This window comes from Pseudophryne corroboree, chromosome 1 (assembly GCF_028390025.1).
Source record: "Pseudophryne corroboree isolate aPseCor3 chromosome 1, aPseCor3.hap2, whole genome shotgun sequence".
Lineage (NCBI taxonomy): Eukaryota > Metazoa > Chordata > Amphibia > Anura > Myobatrachidae > Pseudophryne > Pseudophryne corroboree.
The window spans coordinates 204,381,001-204,400,662 of record NC_086444.1 but is presented as its reverse complement, the minus strand read 5'-3'; the positions used below and the strand labels follow the sequence as shown (position 1 = coordinate 204,400,662).

General features: G+C 48.6%; 1 protein-coding gene across 4 annotated transcripts in view; it reads left to right on the top strand.

Moving 5' to 3' along the window:
• The window catches only part of SKIC3 (SKI3 subunit of superkiller complex), a 441,476-nt gene that overhangs the window by 201,232 nt on the left and 220,582 nt on the right, over positions 1 to 19,662 (top strand). The gene's annotated exons all lie outside the window — the stretch shown is intronic.

The following is a 19,662-nucleotide window of genomic DNA, read 5'->3' as shown; positions in this document are numbered from 1 at the left end:
CTGGATGCACTCCAGGGGAGCTCTACTGAGTTTCTCTGAAAAGACTTATGTTAGGTTTTTTTATTTTCAGGGAGGCTGCTGGCAACAGTCTCCCTGCTTTGTGGGACTTAGGGGGAAGAAGTAGGAACCAACTTCCTGAATAGTTTCATGGCTCTGCTTCTGGCTGACAGGACACCATTAGCTCCTGAAGGGTACTGAACGCTAGCTGCGGCTATGTGCTCACTCCTACAGCACGCCGTCACCCCCCTTGCAGAGCCAGAAGTCAGAAGACAGGTGAGTGTTAGATGAAAGGATCTTCAATCAAAGTGACGGCTAAAGGTACCTCGAGGCTGGCGGGAACGCAGCGCGCCGTGTTGTCCACACATACACAGGCACTGCAGGGTGCAGGGCGCGGGGAGCACCTTGGGCAGCATGAAACCTATTGAAACTGGCATAATAATGGGCATAAGTTGTTGAGGCACAGTCCTACCCCCGCCAGTATAAAAAATTACCTCATAAATGCTGAGGAGAAACGCGCCATTGAGGGGGCAGGGCTTCCTCCTCAGTCAGCCAGCACACTGCACAGAGCCATTTTCTCTCCTTCAAGGCTGCAGAGAAGAACGCTGGTCCTCCTGCACTGCTGAACAAGTATCAGTGTGCAAATTAGGGGGGGGGCACAGTAAAATTGGTGCTATATAATTGTGTGATTAACATTATAAAAGCGCTGCATGTCAGTGGGCATATTGTGTTTCACAGACATTGTGTTACTGGCGCTGGGTTGTGAGCTGGCAAATCCTATCTGTGTCCTGACAGATTTTACTGTGGGTCGGTCCCCTATAAGTCCTGGAGTGTCTGTGGTGTGGTTGTACACGTGTGTGACATGTCTGAGGCAGGGAGATCTTCCCCTGAGGGAGCCATTTTAGGGACACAGAGTTGTAATGTGGTGGCGCTGCCGGCACACCATGAGTCTGAATGGGTGAAAGAATTACGTGATAGTGTGAATCATATCAGTAAGAGATTAGATAAGTCTGAGTCTCATGCAGAGAGCTGGAGAAAATCAGTGGAAGATGTGATTTTTCATAGTTTTGCCTCTTCATCCATAGGCGACCCTGCTGGGTCACATAAAAGACCATTTGCACAAATAGTACATACTGATACCGACACGGACTCTGATTCCTGTGTCGACGATAGTGATTCCAGGGGGATAGATCCTAAAATGGCAAAAAGCATTCAATATATGATTGTTGCTATAAAGGAAGTTTTGGAAGTTACGGAAAGCCCTCCTGTATCTCAGGAGAAAGCTTATTTTTATAAAGAAAGGAAAATTAATGTAACTTTCCCTCCTCATGAGCTGAATTCTCTATTTGAGGGAGTTTGGGTAAACCCTGAAAAGAAATTTCAGATTCCCAAAAAGATTCAGGTTGCTTATCCTTTCCCGGCAGAGGACAGGAAAAGATGGGAGTACCCCCTGTATTAGACTTTGCCCTGTCAAGGTTGGCTAAACAGGTGATTCTCCCTGCACCTGGGACGGCTTCACTGAAGGAGCTGGCAGACCGCAAGTTGGAGACTACGTTAAAATCTATTTATGTGGCCAATGGTACACTGCTCAGGCCCACCATTGCGTGCGCGTGGGTGAGTAGGGCTATCGAGAAATGGTCAGATAACTTGTCATCGGAAATTGACACGATAGATACGTTATACGATAGATACGTTATACGATAGAGACGAGATACGTTAGGTCATATAAAAGACGCTGCTGCATACATGCTAGAAGCTATGAAAGATATTGGACTTTTAGGTTCAAAAGCCGCTACCATGGCAGTATCAGCTCGGAGGGCGTTGTGGATTCGCCAGTGGAATGCTGATGCAGATTCCAAAAGAAATATGGAGTCTCTCCCGTATAAAGGTGAGGCCTTGTTTGGAGATGGGCTGGATGCGTTAGTCTCTGCGGCTACAGCAGGTAAGTCGACATTCTTGCCTTATGCTCCTGCACCGGCGAAAAAGACACATCACTCTCACATGCAGTCCTTTCGGCCCAACAAATACAAAAAGGCCAAAGGTTCCCCCTTCTTTGCAGGTAAAGGAAGGGGAAGAGAAAAGAAATCCGCAGCGTCTCCAGGATCGCAGGAGCAGAAATCAACACCTGCTTCTGCCAAATCTGCAGCATGACGCTGGGGCTCCCTTGCGGGAGTCCGCTCAGGTGGGAGCACGTCTGAAACTTTTCAGTCAGATCTGGCTTCAATCTGGCCTGGACCCATGGGTCTTACAAATAGTGTCCCATGGATACAAACTTGAGTTTCAAGACGTCCCCCCATGTCGATTTTTCAAATCGACCTTGCCAGCTTCTCTTCCAGACAGAGAAGTAGTAACAGCTGCAATTCAAAAATTATGTCAGGATCAAGTCATTGTCCTGGTACCCTTGTCACAGCAAGGAGAAGGTTTTTATTCAAGCCTTTTTGTAATTCCGAAGCCGGACGACTCGGTCTGACCAATTTTAAACCTGAAAAATCTGAATCTCTACCTCAAAAGGTTCAAGTTCAAGATGGAAACTCTGAGGGCAGTGATTTCCAGTCTAGAGGAAGGGAACTTTATAGTGTCGGTAGACATAAAAGATGCTTACTTGCATGTTCCCATTTATACTCCTCACCTAGCTTATCTGAGATTCGCAATACAGAATTGCCATTACCAGTTCCAGACGTTGCCGTTCAGGCTCTCCACGGCACCGAGGGTATTCACCAAGGTGATGGCAGAGATGATGGTCCTCCTTCGACAACAGGGAGTCAATATAATTCCTTACCTGGACGATCTCCTGATAAAAGCGAGATCCAGGGAACGGTTGGTCCAGAACATTGCACTCTCCCTGTCAGTACTTCAACAACACTGTTGGATCATGAATTTTCCGAAGTCACAATTGGAACCGACAACAAGATTGTCCTTTCTGGGGATGATACTGGACACAGAAGTTCAGAGAGTATTTCTTCCAGTAGAAAAGGCTCTGGAAATCCAGAGAATGGTCAAACAGATTTTGAAGCCAACAAGAGTGTCAATACATCAATGGTGGCGGCCTACGAGGCCATACAGTTTGGCCGATTTCATGCCAGAATATTCCAGTGGGACCTGTTGGACAAGTGGTCCGGATCCCACCTACACATGCACCGGAAGATAATCCTGTCCTCAAAAGCCAGGATTTCGCTCCTGTGGTGGCTACACAGTTCTCACCTACTAGAGGGACGCAGGTTCGGGATTCTGGACAGGGTCCTAGTAACCACGGATGCAAGTCTCCGAGGCTGGGGAGCAGTCACACAGAGGGAAAGCTTCCAAGGAAAATGGTCAAGTCAGGAAACCTGCCGACACATAAACGTTCTGAAATTGAGAGCCATTTACAACGGCCTTCTACAAGCGGTACATCTTCTTCAAGATCAACCTGTGCAGATCCAGTCGGACACTGTAACAGCAGTTGCGTACATAAACCGTCAGGGCGGAACGAAAAGCAGAGCGGCAATGGCAGAGGTGACAAAGATCCTCCTCTGGGCAGAAAGGCATGCAAGAGCTCTGTCAGCAATTTTCATTCCGGGAGTGGACAACTGGGAAGCAGACTTCCTCAGCAGACACGATCTCCATCCAGGAGAATAGGGCCTCCACCAAGAAGTCTTCACAGAGGTGACATGTCTTTGGGGAGTTCCTCAAGTAGACATGATGGCATCTCGTCTCAACAAGAAGCTTCAGAAATATTGTTCCAGGTCGAGAGACCCTCAAGCAATAGCAGTGGATGCACTGGTGACCCAGTGGGTGTTTCGGTCGGTATATGTCTTCCCTCCACTTCCACTGATACCAAAATTTCTCAAAATCATAAGAAGAACAAGGGTTCGAGCAATCCTCATTGCCCCAGACTGGCCAAGGAGGTTTTGGTATCCAGATCTTCAGGAGTTGCTTATAGAAGATCCTCTTCCTCCTCGCGAGGACCTGCTGCAGCAGGGACCGTGTGTGTATCAAGACTTACCGCGGCTACGTTTGACGGTATGGCTGTTGAGCGCCGGATCCTAGCCCGAAAGGGTATTCCCAAGGAAGTCATCCCCACTCTTATTCAGGCCAGGAAAGGAGTAACGTCTAAACATTACCATCGTATTTGGAGAAAATATGTGTCTTGGTGTGAATTCAAGAAGGCTCCTACGGAAGAGTTTCAGTTAGGCCGTTTTCTCCATTTTCTGCAGGCTGGTGTGGATGCGGGCCTAAGATTGGGTTCAATCTTAGGCCCGCATCCACACCAGCCCAATGCAGTTGTTATTTTGTAGTTTCACTAATGTTGTGTTACGATTATTTCAGCATGTTGCTGCAATGGTTCATGCCCGTTGGCGTGTTATGTTGAATGCCATGTTGTGCCGCATGGTTGAGGTGTGAGCTGGTATGAATCTCACCTTTAGTTTAAAAGTAAATCCTTTCCTCAAAATGTCCGTCTCCCTGGGCACAGTTCCTATACTGAGGTCTGGAGGAGGGGCATAGAGTGAGGAGCCAGTTCACACCCTTGAAAAGTCTTAAAGTGCCCATGGCTCCTGCGGAACCGTCTATAACCCATGGTACTGAAGTGCACCCCAGCATCCTCTACGGACAAGGAGAAAAGGATTTACCGGTAGGTATTAAAACTATTTCTCTATCGTCCTAAGTGGATGCTGGGGTTCCTGAAAGGACCATGGGGAATAGCGGCTCCGCAGGAGACAGGGCACAAAAGTAAAGCTTTTACAGGTCAGGTGGTGTGTACTGGCTCCTCCCCCTATGACCCTCCTCCAGACTCCAGTTAGATTTTGTGCCCGGCCGAGAAGGGTGCAATTCTAGGTGGCTCTCATAAAGAGCTGCTTAGAGAGTTTAGCTTAGGTTTTTTATTTTACAGTGATTCCTGCTGGCAACAGGATCACTGCAACGAGGGACAGAGGGGAGAAGAAGTGAACTCACCTGCGTGCAGGATGGATTGGCTTCTTGGCTACTGGACATGAAGCTCCAGAGGGACGATCACAGGTACAGCCTGGATGGTCACCGGAGCCACGCCGCCGGCCCCCTCACAGATGCTGAAGCAAGAAGAGGTCCAGAATCGGCGGCTGAAGACTCCTGCAGTCTTCTTAAGGTAGCGCACAGCACTGCAGCTGTGCGCCATTTTCCTCTCAGCACACTTCACACGGCAGTCACTGAGGGTGCAGGGCGCTGGGGGGGGGGCGCCCTGGGAGGCAAATGAAAACCTTTAAAAAGGCTAAAAATACCTCACATATAGCCCCAGAGGCTATATGGAGATATTTACCCCTGCCTAAATGTACTAAATAGCGGGAGACGAGCCCGCCGAAAAAGGGGCGGGGCCTATCTCCTCAGCACACGGCGCCATTTTCTGTCACAGCTCCGCTGGTCAGGAAGGCTCCCAGGTCTCTCCCCTGCACTGCACTACAGAAACAGGGTATAACAGAGAGGGGGGGCAGAATAAATGGCAATATATTAATATAAAAGCAGCTATAAGGGAGCACTTAATCATAAGGCTATCCCTGTCATATATAGCGCTTTTTGGTGTGTGCTGGCAGACTCTCCCTCTGTCTCCCCAAAGGGCTAGTGGGTCCTGTCTTCGTATAGAGCATTCCCTGTGTGTCTGCTGTGTGTCGGTACGTGTGTGTCGACATGTATGAGGACGTTATTGGTGTGGAGGCGGAGCAATTGCCAAATATGAGGATGTCACCTCCTAGGGGGTCGACACCAGAATGGATGCCTTTATTTGTGGAATTACGGGATAGCGTCAACTCGCTTAAGCAGTCGTTTGCCGACATGAGGCGGCCGGACACTCAATTAGTGTCTGTCCAGGCGCCTCAAACACCGTCAGGGGCTGTAAAACGTCCCTTGCCTCAGTCGGTCGACACAGACCCAGACACAGGCACTGATTCCGGTGGTGAAGGTGACGAATCAACCGTATTTTCCAGTAGGGCCACACGTTATATGATTTTGGCAATAAAGGAGATGTTACATTTAGCTGATACTACAGGTACCACTAAACAGGGTATTATGTGGGGTGTGAAAAAACTACCAGTAGTTTTTACCGAATCAGAAGAATTAAATGACGTGTGTGATGAAGCGTGGGGTGCCCCGATAAAAAACTGCTAATTTCAAAGAAGTTATTGGCTTTATACCCTTTCCCGCCAGAGGTTAGGGAGCGCTGGGAAACACCTCCTAGGGTGGACAAAGCGCTAACACGCTTATCAAAACAAGTGGCGTTACCCTCTCCTGAGACGGACGCACTTAAAGATCCATCAGATAGGAGGATGGAAAATATCCAAAAAGGTATATACACACATGCAGGTGTTATACTACGACCAGCTATTGCGACTGCCTGGATGTGCAGTGCTGGGGTAGTTTGGTCAGAGTCCCTGATCAAAAATATTGATACCCTGGACAGGGACAATATTTTACTGTCGTTAGAACAAATAAAGAATGCATTTCTTTATATGCGTGATGCACAGAGAGATATCTGCACACTGGCATCACGGGTAAGTGCTATGTCCATTTCGGCCAGAAGAGCTTTATGGACACGACAGTGGACAGGCGATGCGTAGAGGAGTTATTTGAGGTCGGTCTATCGGATTTGGTGGCCACGGCTACGGCCGGGAAATCCACCTTTCTACCTCAAGTCACTCCCCAACAGAAAAAGGCACCGACCTTTCAACCGCAGCCCTTTCGTTCCTTTAAAAATAAGAGAGCAAAGGGCTATTCATATCTGCCACGAGGCAGAGGACGAGGGAAGAGACAGCAACAGGCAGCTCCTTCCCAGGAACAGAAGCCCTCCCCGGCTTCTACAAAAGCCTCAGCATGACGCTGGGGCTTCGCAAGCGGACTCGGGGGCGGTAGGCGGTCGTCTCAAAAATTACAGCGCGCAGTGGGCTCACTCGCAGGTAAATCCCTGGATCCTGCAGATAATATCTCAGGGGTACAGGTTGAAATTAGAGACAGAGCCACCTCGCCGTTTCCTGAAGTCTGCTTTACCAACGTCCCCCTCAGAAAGGGAGACGGTTTTGGAAGCCATTCACAAGCTGTATTCTCAGCAGGTGATAGTCAAGGTACCTCTTCTACAACAAGGGAAGGGGTATTATTCCACTCTATTTGTGGTACCGAAGCCGGATGGCTCGGTAAGGCCTATTCTAAATCTGAAGTCCTTGAACCTATACATAAAGAAGTTCAAGTTCAAGATGGAGTCACTCAGAGCAGTGATAGCGAACCTGGAAGAAGGGGACTTTATGGTATCCTTGGACATCAAGGATGCGTATCTCCACGTTCCAATTACCCCTCACACCAGGGGTACCTCAGGTTCGTTGTACAAAACTGTCACTATCAGTTTCAGACGCTGCCGTTTGGTTTGTCCACGGCACCTCGGGTCTTTACAAAGGTAATGGCCGAGATAATATTTCTTCTTCGAAGAAAAGGCGTATTAATTATCCCATACTTGGACGATCTCCTAATAAGGGCAAGGTCCAGAGAACAGCTAGAGATGGGTTTAGCACTATCTCAAGAGGTGCTAAAGCAGCACGGATGGATTCTGAATATTCCAAAATCCCAATTAATGCCGACAACTCGTCTGCTGTTCCTGGGGATGATTCTGGACACAGTTCAGAAAAAGGTTTTTCTTCCCGAAGAAAAAGCCAAGGAGTTATCTGACCTGGTCAGGAACCTCCTAAAACCAGGAAAGGTGTCTGTACATCAATGCACAAGAGTCCTGGGAAAAAATGGTAGCTTCTTACGAAGCAATCCCTTTCGGCAGATTCCATGCAAAGGGATCTGTTGGACAAATGGTCAGGGTCGCATCTTCAGATGCACCTGCGGATAACCCTGTCGCCGAGGACAAGGGTATCCCTTCTGTGGTGGTTGCAGGAGGCTCATCTATTGGAGGGCCGCAGATTCGGCATACAGGATTGGATCCTGGTGACCACGGATGCCAGCCTGAGAGGCTGGGGAGCAGTCACACAGGGAAGAAATTTCCAGGGAGTGTGGTCGAGCCTGAAAAAGTCTCTTCACATAAGCATTCTGGAACTAAGAGCAATCTACAATGCTCTAAGCCAGGCGGAACCTCTGCTTCAAGGAAGACCGGTGTTGATCCAGTCGGACAACATCACGGCAGTCGCCCATGTAAACAGACAGGGCGGCACAAGAAGCAGGAGGGCAATGGCAGAAGCTGCCAGGATCCTTCGCTGGGCGGAGAATCACGTGATAGCACTGTCAGCAGTATTCATCCCGGGCGTGGACAACTGGGAAGCAGACTTCCTCAGCAGACACGACCTTCACCCGGGAGAGTGGGGACTTCATCCAGAAGTTTTCCACATGCTATTAAACCGTTGGGTAAAACCAATGGTGGACATGATGGCGTCTCGCCTCAACAAAACACTGGACAGGTATTGCGCCAGGTCAAGAGATCCGCAGGCAATAGCTGTGGACGCGCTGGTAACACCTTGGGTGTACCAGTCGGTATATGTGTTTCCTCCTCTGCCTCTCATACCAAAGGTATTGAGGATTATACGGCAAAGAGGAGTAAGACTAGTGGCTCCGGATTGGCCAAGAAGGACTTGGTACCCGGAACTTCAAGAGATGGTCACGGACGATCCGTGGCCTCTACTTCTGAGAAGGGACCTGCTTCAGCAGGGTCCTTGTCTTTTTCAAGACTTACCGCGGCTGCGTTTGACGGCATGGCGTTGAATGCCAGATCCTAAAAGGAAAAGGCATTCCAGAAGAAGTCATTCCTACCTTGATAAAGGCAAGGAAGGAAGTCACCGCGAAGCATTATCGCCGTATTTGGCGAAGATATGTTGCGTGGTGCGAGCAGCGGAGTGCTCCGATGGAGGAATTTCAACTGGGTCGTTTTCCTACATTTCCTGCAATCAGGATTGTCTATGGGTCTCAAATTGGGATCTATTAAGGTTCAAATTTCGGCCCTATCAATATTCTTCCACAAAGAATTGGCCTCAGTCCCTGAGGTCCAGATTTTTATCAAAGGAGTACTGCATATACAGCCTCCTGTGGTGCCTAAGGTGGCACCGTGGGATCTAAATGTAGTTTTAGATTTCCTCAAATCCAATTGGTTTGAACCACTAAAGAATGTGGATTTGAAATATCTCACATGGAAAGTGACTATGTTACTGGCCCTGGCTTCGGCCGGGAGAGTATCTGAACTGGCGGCTTTGTCTTATAAAAGCCCTTATTTAATTTTCCATTCGACATAGGGCAGAGCTGCGGACGCGTCCGCATTTTCTCCCTAAGGTGGTATCAGCGTTTCACCTGAACCAGCCTATTGTAGTGCCTGCGGCTACAGACGACTTGAAGGACTCCAAGTTGTTGGACGTTGTCAGAGCCTTAAAAATATACATTTAAAGGACGGCTGGAGTCAGAAAATCTGACTCGCTGTTTATACTGTATGCACCCAACAAGTTGGGTGCACCTGCTTCTAAGCAGTCGATTGCTCGTTGGTTTTGTAACAAAATTCAACTTGTACATTCTGTGGCAGGCCTGCCACAGCCTAAATCTGTTAAGGCCCATTCCGCAAGGAAGGTGGGCTCATCTTGGGCGGCTGCCCGAGGGGTCTCGGCATTACAACTCTGCCGAGCAGCTACGTGGTCAGGGGAGAACACGTTTGTAAATTTTTACAAATTTGATACCCTGGCAAAGGAGGACCTGGAGTTCTCTCATTCGGTGCTGCAGAGTCATCCGCACTCTCCCGCCCGTTTGGGAGCTTTGGTATAATCCCCATGGTCCTTTCAGGAACCCCAGCATCCACTTAGGACGATAGAGAAAATAAGAATTTACTTACCGATAATTCTATTTCTCGGAGTCCGTAGTGGATGCTGGGCGCCCATCCCAAGTGCGGATTATCTGCAATACTTGTACATAGTTATTGTTAACTAATTCGGGTTATTGTTTAGGAAGCCATCTTTCAGAGGCTCCTCTGTTATCATACTGTTAACTGGGTTTAGATCACAAGTTGTACGGTGTGATTGGTGTGGCTGGTATGAGTCTTACCCGGGATTCAAAATCCTCCCTTATTGTGTACGCTCGTCCGGGCACAGTACCTAACTGGAGTCTGGAGGAGGGTCATAGGGGGAGGAGCCAGTACACACCACCTGACCTGTAAAAGCTTTACTTTTGTGCCCTGTCTCCTGCGGAGCCGCTATTCCCCATGGTCCTTTCAGGAACCCCAGCATCCACTACGGACTCCGAGAAATAGAATTATCGGTAAGTAAATTCTTATTTTTATTTATATATATATATATATATGTATTATACATGCATACATACAGATGTGTCCCCTACAGCTTTTCTGCATATAGCAGCTCTTGCTGTAGTGGGATCGCGATGCAAATGCATTGCTGCATGCCAAGTGCATACACATTGATGGCGGCTCCCATTGAAGTGAATGCATAGCGGGAGCGTACGCACTGCTATGTCGCAAACAGTGTGCAGCAACACTGTAAGAGGACATATCATACACACACACTAACTACATTTTTCTCAACTCCTGTTTAAGTTAATTACTTAATTACTTTCATTATTAGAAGTATGCAGTTATGCAGGTATTTTACATTCTCCCTGTATAGTGTATAACACTGTTTCTCGCCAGTAACAACTCTGCACTTGCTCTGCATGATCCTTGCATAAGTGTTTTTGTTTTCAATAGTTTTTTCTTTCTGCAGCAGGATACATTGGATTCCACAGGAAAACGTTGGGGTGTAGAGTGGATCTTGATCCAGAGGCACCAACAGGCTAAATCTTTAGGCTATCCCAGGATGCATTGGGGCCTCCTCTATAACCCCCGTCTCCAGGCACTGGAGCTCGGTTTTGAGTTGGTACCTGCAGCAGAAGGTCACCTAACAGGAGGGCTGCACTGGGCAGCACTGAAAAAGCTTCTAAGAGGATTTCTTCTCTTGGCTGTCAGCGCTGTATGTCAGGGTGACACTACAGCGCTGCAGCTTCATCGCCTCCCAAGCGGCGCCGCATACTCCCGCGGCTCAGTTCCCGGTTATATGCGGCGGAGACGCTTCGGTTTAGGCACACGGTCGCAGACGCTCTCCTGGTTCGCATGGCTGCTAAGAGGGTTTCCCAGGCGGGACCTGCCATTAAATTGCGTTCCGTCCGCAACCTAGGGAGACTGGTCACGGCGCTGGTGTGGACACATTCATCAAGCAGGGATCCCACTAGACCACCGGGGCGTCTAAGTACAGGTCGGGTGTACTAACACCCCATTTAATAAGACTCTCTCAGTACCTGGGTGGAAGTGAAGCATAGGGAAGGTGGCGCTTGACCTGTAGCCCCTCCCCCGGCCCAGGGCACCATCTCTGAGCAGTTTTTCCCGCCCTGGTACTGCCTCACACTATCCCTGACTGAGATGTTGGGCGCCATCTTCTGAGCATAGCTGCGAATGGTCCCCGGGACTACAGGGCAAGGTCTCCTTTGTAAAGCAGCCTGTATACAGCAATGTGACTTTACAAACACTTGAGTATTCTACATGTCTTTATACAGACAGCGTCAGTTAAGAAAAAGTGTACCTGTTATAGATTATATTGTACGAGTAATCTAATATATACCTCTGGTCTAGGACCGTGCAGTGTTTTTTTATATATATATATATATATATATATATATATATATATATATATATATATATAATTTTTTTATCTTTTTTTTTTTTTTCTAGTCTAGTGCAGCCTTATTGTTTAATCATTTCTGCATTGCCCGTGACTGTGTGTGCCTGTATCTGCTGTGTGGTTTCACTTTGTGTTTCCCAGATATAACTGTCACTATATTCTGTACCTTAAGAGGCTAGGTGCATCTGGGTCCGCTAATATAGTGCGTCATAGTATTTATCCAATACGCATATTCTACTGTGTACTCAGTCACATAATACCAGATTTATTCACAGATATTGTACGTTGTCTGGCTTTATCGTAATAAGTCGCTCTGTTATTGCATTTTACCGTAATGTCTAACTGAAAGGGCAGTAAATCAGAGGAAACTCCTGCATCATGCAGAACATGCTCCAGGGAGTTACCAGAAGGGAAAATATTGTATGATGGTCTATGTACTGTGTGTCATACACCTCCTAGTCAGTCCACAGCTCCTGGGTCTACTCAGCAGCCACCCTGGTCTGCGTTCTCTAACCTATTGGGTACTCCGGTAGAATGCCTTATGCCCCCTATAGGACCACCTGTGCCACTACAGCCACATATTGTCCCTATGATTAATCTGCTTTGGGCAGAAAATTTATCTAACCAGCTGCAACAATTAAATCAGTCCTTGGTTTGACAGAAATCCACCCCAGGTCACTCCTGTGCCTCTGTGTCATCTAAGCGGGCTGCTTCCTTCTCACAGTCCAAATACCTCTCTGATGTTTCATCTGAAGGCACTGAATCTGGTGTTACTGATGAGGATTCTCCCCTGCAGATTGATGTCCCTGCCTTAGTGATTGCTAAGTCCTACAAATCTGTGATGATGAGGATTCCACTACTGTGGCAAAGAAAACTGATATGTTTAAACAGCAGAAGTTGATTAAAACTCTGTTACCCACGTTCTGACCATTTATACCCCTTTCAGACTCGCATAGCCGTGTCGCACCCGGGAATGTGTGCACAGGTGCTTCCCAGGTGCAACCTGGCTTGAGATCCCTTTCAGACTTGCGGCCCGACTCTGAATATTGCCTGGTTGGTGACGTCACCACTGACGCTACCGGATGCTGCGCTTGGAAGAGATCATCTCCAAGCACCGCCTTTTCCTATGCAGAGAACGGGTGCCGGGTCGCCTTGACCCGGCTTACCCGTTCACACTGCATGCATCCTGATTCAGGCCGATTCTCGACCTGGGATGAAATGCTGGGACGCTCGACCCGGGATATTCTTTCAGGACCCTTTCACACTGAGCAAATTCCCGGGTTGATGCGTGTTCATGTGCAATAATCCGGGAGATATTTGTCAGTGTGAAAGGAGTGTTTGTGGACCACCCGCCTTGTGGTGTCGTCCACTCTGCCTGTCACCACTGTGACCTCACTGGAGGAACCGACAGATGAGCGCGTGGAGGGATACCTGAAATCTATTTACTCCCTTACAGGAGCTGTGCATAGGCCTACTATTGCTGCATCTTGGGCTGCAAAAGGTATTTAAGCATGGGTTCAGGCATTAGAGGAAGAGCTGCCCGAGGATATTTCTGACAGTGCCAGACAATGCTTGTCTCACATTACCACCGCCGCCTATTACATTCAGGAGGCGTCTTCTGAGGCGGGTGTGTTGGTGGCCAAGACATCGACTATGTCTGTCCTGGCTCGCCGTATTCTGTGGTTGAGGTCATGGAAAGTGGACCTAGACTCCAAAATGAGTTTGGAGATACTCCCCTTCACTGGGGACATTTTGTTTGGGGAAGATCTGAATAAAATTGTGTCTGAGTTAGCAGCTGCTAGACTGCCTTTCTCACAAATACTAATCCTTCTACACAGAAGGCAAAAGGTACCACTTTTAGTTCCTTACGGCCTCAAGGGAAAGCGATAGGTCAGGCATACCCGAGACAATCTCCCAAAACCACAAAGTCCAAGGCCAACAATCCTGGGCAGCCCGTCAGCCTGCTTCTAAACATGACAAGCCTGCTGCATGACAGGGCGGGCCTTCCCCTGGGGGACCCCAGGGTGGGAAGCCAACTTCTACAGTTTGCCCAGGTCTGGTTAAAGACCGCTTCAGATGCATGGGTGCTGAAGTTGTCTCTCACAGGTACGCTGTCTCTTTCAAGAGACGTCCCCCTCGCCAGTTTTGCACCACGGTTCTACCTTCGGATCCGTTAAAGGCGCAAGCTTTCAAAACACTTGTCAGTTCTCTCCTGAGTACAGGAGTGGTTGTGCCGGTACCTCAGTCTCAGAGAGGCAGAGGTTATTACTAAACTCTGTTTCTGGTCCCGAAACCAAATGGGTCATTCCGGCCTATTCTCAACCTCAAATTCCTGAACAAGTTTATGAGAGTGTCCATGTTTCGTATGGAAACACTGCGCTCAATTGTACTGGCTATGGAACCCGGAGACTATATGGTATTTCTGGATATACAGGATGCATACCTGCATATGCCTATTGCCATGTCTCACCATCAGTTTCTGCGGTTTGCTATTGGCAACCTACATTATCAATTCCTGGCTCTACCATTTGGACTGGCCATGGCTCCTCGGATCATTTCCAATGTCATGGCCGTGATGACGGCCCATCTCCGTCGCCAGGGGATCAGAATCCTGCCGTATCTGAACGACCTGCTGATTCTGGCAAATTCCTACAATGTCCTCCTTAGTCATCTGCAGCTAACGGTCACCTTCCTGCAAGCCCACGGGTGGCTTATCAGTTGGAAGAAGTCCTCGCTGGTCCCTGCTCAGAGCATGGTGCACCTGGGGGCACTTCTGGACACACACAGTCAAAGACTGTTCCTGTTCTAGACAAGGACCTGGTGGCTCCAGGACCAGCAATTGAGCAGGGGCTGTCCCTTCTGGATCCCCAACTGGCGTCCTGACAATGGACGCCAGTCTGAGGGGATGGGCAGCGGTGTTGGAGCAACACTCGTTTCAGGGTCGCTGGATCAAGGAGGAATCACTCCTCCCAATAAACATTCTGGAGTTGAGGGCGGTGTTCAATGCATTATCTCTCGCCCTGCCACTGGTACAGAACAGGCCTGTTCAAGTACGGTCAGACAACGCCACCACGGTGGCATACATAAATTATCAAGGCGACACTCAAAGCCGCATGGCAATAATGGAAGTGTAAAAATCCTTTGTTGGGCGTAACGCCATCTGCCAGCCATATCGGCTGTGTTCAGTCCGGGTGTCCTAAACTGGGAAGTGGACTTCCTCAGTCGCCAGGACGTGCACGCCAGAGAGTGTAGTCTTCATCCAGAAGTCTTTCAACTCCTAGTGGACAGATGGGAGCTACCGGATGTAGACCTCATGACGTCTCGAGACACAACCACAAGTTACTGGTCTTTGGATCAAGGACCAGGGATCCTCAAGCAGCATTCATGGATGCACTGGCGGTTCCATGGAACTTTCGGCTGACCTACGTGTTCCCTCCAGTGTCACTCCTGCCCAGGGTACTACAGATGTTCAAACAAGGAGGAGGAATACTACTTCTAGTCGCTCAAAGGCATTGGTTCTCAGACCAGCAGGGTCTATCGCCAGAGGTACCCCTTATTTATTTATTATTTATTACCAGTAATTTATATAGCGCACACACATTCCGCAGCGCTTTACAGAGAATATTTGCTCATTCACATCAGTCCCTGCCCCAGTGGAGCTTACAATCTAGATTCCCTATCACATGCACACACATTCACGCTATGGTTAATTTTGTTGGGAGCCAATTAACCTACCAGTATATTTTTGGATTGTGGGAGGAAACAGGAGTACGCGGAGGAAAACCACCTACGGGGAGAATATACAAACTCTGCACAGTTAGAGCCATGGTGGGAATCAAACTCATGACCTCAGTGCTGTGAGGCAGTAATGCTAACCATTACACCATCCATACTGCCCCTTCTACTTCCTGAGCGCCCAGACGTTCTCGTACAGGGCTATTGTCTTTACCCAGACCTGGCCAGACTGGCTTTTATGGCATGGCTCTTAAAGCATCACCTCTGAGGGCCAAAGGATCTTCCGAGGTGGTTATCCAGACTATGTTGAAAGCTCGCAAACCGGCATCTGCCTGGATTTATTACAGGGTCTGGAATTATTACTTCACCTGATGTGCTGATAAGAATTATGATGCATATCTATTACAGAACGTCCAGAATCCTGGCTTTTCTGCAACGAGGCCTTGACATAGGTCTTCGTCTAGCCACCCTCAAGGTTCACATATCTGCCTTGTCGGTATGGTTTCAGAGGAAAATTGCATCTATACCTGACGTTCATACTTTCAATCAGGGTGTCCTTCGGATTCAGCCTCCCTATGTCCCTCTGGAGGCTCCATGGAATTTGGCTGTTGTACTGAATGCCATCCAAGAGTCTCCATTTGATCCTCTTGAGTCAGTGGACCAGAAATGGCTTACGGCCAATGTCCTGTTTTTGCTGGCTATTGCCTCTGCAAGAAGGGTGTCAGATCTAGGTGCTTTGTCCTGTTGTCCACCCTTTCTGATATTTCACCGTGACCGGGCAGTTCTAAGAACTCAACCGGGTTATTTACCTAAGGTGGTGTCGTCTTTTCACCTTAACCAAGAGACTGTGGTTCCAGCCTTTATCTCCTCAGATTTGTCCTCCAAAGAGCGGTCTTTGGATGTGGGAAGGGCTGTCCGTATATATGTGGAGAGGACTGCCTCTATTAGGAGGTCAAAGTTCCTTTTTGTCTTGTTTGGTTTCCACAAACGTGGCTGGTCTTCGAATAAGCAAACCTTGGCCAGATGGATTAGAATGGTGATTGCACAAGGTCTCCCAGCTCCTGCTGCTATTAATGCCCATTCTACTCAGTTTGTTGGACCTTCTTGGGCGGCCCGCCGTGGCGCGTCCGCAGAACAATTGTACAAGGCAGCTACGTGGTCCTCAGTGAACATGTTTAGTAGGTTCTATACCTTTGATACTTCCGCCTCCCAGGTTGCTTCCTTTGGACGCTGGGTTCTCGTACCTGCTAAGGTGCATCCCCTCCTTGAGAAACTGCTTTAGAACATCCCAATGTTTTCCTGTGGAAACCAATGTATCCTGCTGCAGAAAGAGTGTTATGGTAGACTTACCATGGTTAACACTCTTTCTGCGAGGCACATTGGTTCCACAGGGCGCCCACAATGACGCACCTAGCTTCTATGGGTTTGTGTGGCATTAGCTGCTGGTACCTTCTCCTGTCATGAGAATGTGGTTCTATGTGACTAACATCTACCTTCTCTCTTGCCTGCTCCTGCATTTGACTGGTTAACGAAACCGAGCTCCAATGCCTGGAGGCGGGGTTTATAGAGGAGGCCCCAATGCATCCTGGGACAACCTAAAGCTTTAGCCTGTTGGTGCCTCTGGATCAAGATCCACTCTACACCCCGATGTTTTCCTGTGGATCCAATGTACCTCGCAGAAAGAGTGTTTACCATGGTAAGTCTACCATAACATTCCTTTCTCTAGCATCTATAAGGGATATTGTTGAGACTTAGTACGGTGGGGTATAGACGGGGTCCAAAGGAGCCGGTGCACTTTAAATTTCTTCACTGGGTGTGCTGGCTCCTCCCCTCTATGCCCCCTCCCATAGGCAGTTTATAAAAAGTGCCCTCAGGAGAGGATGCACATCTCTGCGGCTCCAGAGAGTTTTCTTCAATTTCTTTTAAACTTTTATTATTTTCGGTATGCTGTTTGAGCAACAGCATACCTGCACCGTGGAAGTTAGGGGGGAGGACAGTCACCGGCCTTGTGACCTATCAGAGCCGCTTCCCTGTTCGTTCAGCGGGGCACTGCGCCTTAGCTGTCGCAATTGCAGCACGCCGCACACCCCTAACATGTGCCTGAAAGTGACTTCTGTGGTGAGTACAAACCAGGGGCCCCGCTAGGGGGGTCCCCCCGAATCACAGTGCAGCTGAACGCGGGCGCGGTATTTGGGACCCTCCTGGGGGTGACCCACTAGAGCCCCCTGTGTAAATTGGCTTGGAATAGCTTTAACTAGCACTTGCGTGATGTTTTTAAGCAGAATAGGAGGCTTTGCCAGTATAAAAATCACTGTAGTTCTGGCGCCATTGGGGGGGTGAAGCTACCTCAGAGCGGGACCACAGGCATTTTGGCGCCTTCTTCTGCTTAATGCAGCAGCAGCAAGCACACACGTCTTTTCCTGACTCACAAAACACGCTGGGAAACTGGTACAGGGTGTAGCGAAGGGGGAGAGCCGCTATTGTACACAATCTATGTTCTGCACAGGACAGAAATCATTAGTGTTTTACTGTATTATAATTAGCTGACCACCTCATTGGGGCTGTACAGCAGGGGTGTGCTGGTGTCTCTCTGTGTCTCCTCTCACATACAGTAAAGGCAGGCTTGAGCAGTATTACTGTCTGTGTGTATGTAATTGTGATTACTGTAAACATGGGTAAACAGAAGCTATGCAGTGTCTGCCACACCAGCCTTGACTGTCACAACCGCAGCACACCACACACCCCTGTCAGATGTCTGAAGGTGTACGTCGGTGGTGAGTACAAACTGTGGGCCCCGCTAGAGGGGTCCCCCAATTCATGGTGCGGCTGTCACACGGTGAGGCATATGGGTCCCTCCTGGGGGGAACCCGATATAGCCCCTGTGTAAAGCTGTCTAGCGGTGAGCTGAACTAAGCATTCATGTGAGGTTACAGCATGTTTTGGAGACATGGCCAGTATATATTCAGTAGCTCCGGCGCCATTACGGGGGGCGGAGCTACATCTGAGCTGGCTCAGCTGCATTTTGGCACCTTCCTCTGCATAAGCAGCAGCAGCCTCATCCAGCTCCTCTGGACTCTGACACACGCTGGATCACTGGTACCGGGTGTAGTTTAGGGGGAGAGCTGCTATTTGTGCACATTACTCATTCCTAATGGGGAAATCATTGTAAACAAACAGTTTTCACTGATATAAAAACGCTGACAGCCTCACTGGCGTTCTCTAGCGTTGGGGGTGCTGGTGCCTTCTCTTCCTCTGTGTCTCCTCTCACATGCAATAGGGCAGGCTTGCATTGAAAAATGGTCTGTGTTGTATGTGTATTGTTGTGTGTTACTTTTCATCATGGTAACACACAAGTTATGCAGTATGTGTAGCACCAGATTCTCCCCACTCTCATATGGTTCCATTTCATGTAAGCAGTGTAGTCAGTCCTCACAAAACGTTGAGAAGAATGTGGGGGAGGGTCACGAGTATCTCAGCTCACTTCAAATGCCCACAAAACACAAGAACTGCAACAAGCAGTAGCAAATATAGCTGCCAGGGCTGATGTTCCCCATCCCCCCCTCTCTACTGCAGGTCCACATAAACGTGCTTTACCTGCACTTCTATCAGATACTGATGATGATATACATGATGATGGGGACGATGTGGATCCCATAGGTGGGGATTCCACTCCTACACAGGGTATTGAACCCCTCATTTTAGCTATAAAGGATGTGCTAAAGCTCCCCCTAGAGGACGCTGCAAATCAGCAGTCGTTTTTCCTCCCTCAAGGCAAACTGATTGTCACATTTCCTGATTCTAAAGAATTAGATGATTTATTTAAGCTAGCCTGGAAAAATCCAGATAAGAAATATCAGGTGTCAAAACAGTTTTTGCATACATTCCCCTTTGCCCCTGAAAGTTCTGGGAAGACTCTCCGGCTGTAGATGTCTCAGTCTCTCGCCTCTCTAAGAAGGCGGTACTCCCGGCTCCGGGCTCCTTTACAGTAAAGGACCTGGGGGATGGAAAAAATTTAGACTACACTGAAATCTATCTACATTGCTGCAGGTATATTTCAAAGACCAGTCATTGCACGTTGCTGGATGACACATGCAATTCATTCCTGGGCTACTCAAATTCAGGAGGGTCTTTCGGGTGACATGACCCTGGTTACTACGGTAATTTTCCTAAAACGCATTCAGGAGACGGCAAGAGTCCTCTGTGACTCCCTAAAAGAGATTGGCAATATTAATGCTAGGACCACTGTTATGGCTGTGTCAGCACGCAGAGCCATATGGTTGCATCAGTGGATTGCAGATGCTGA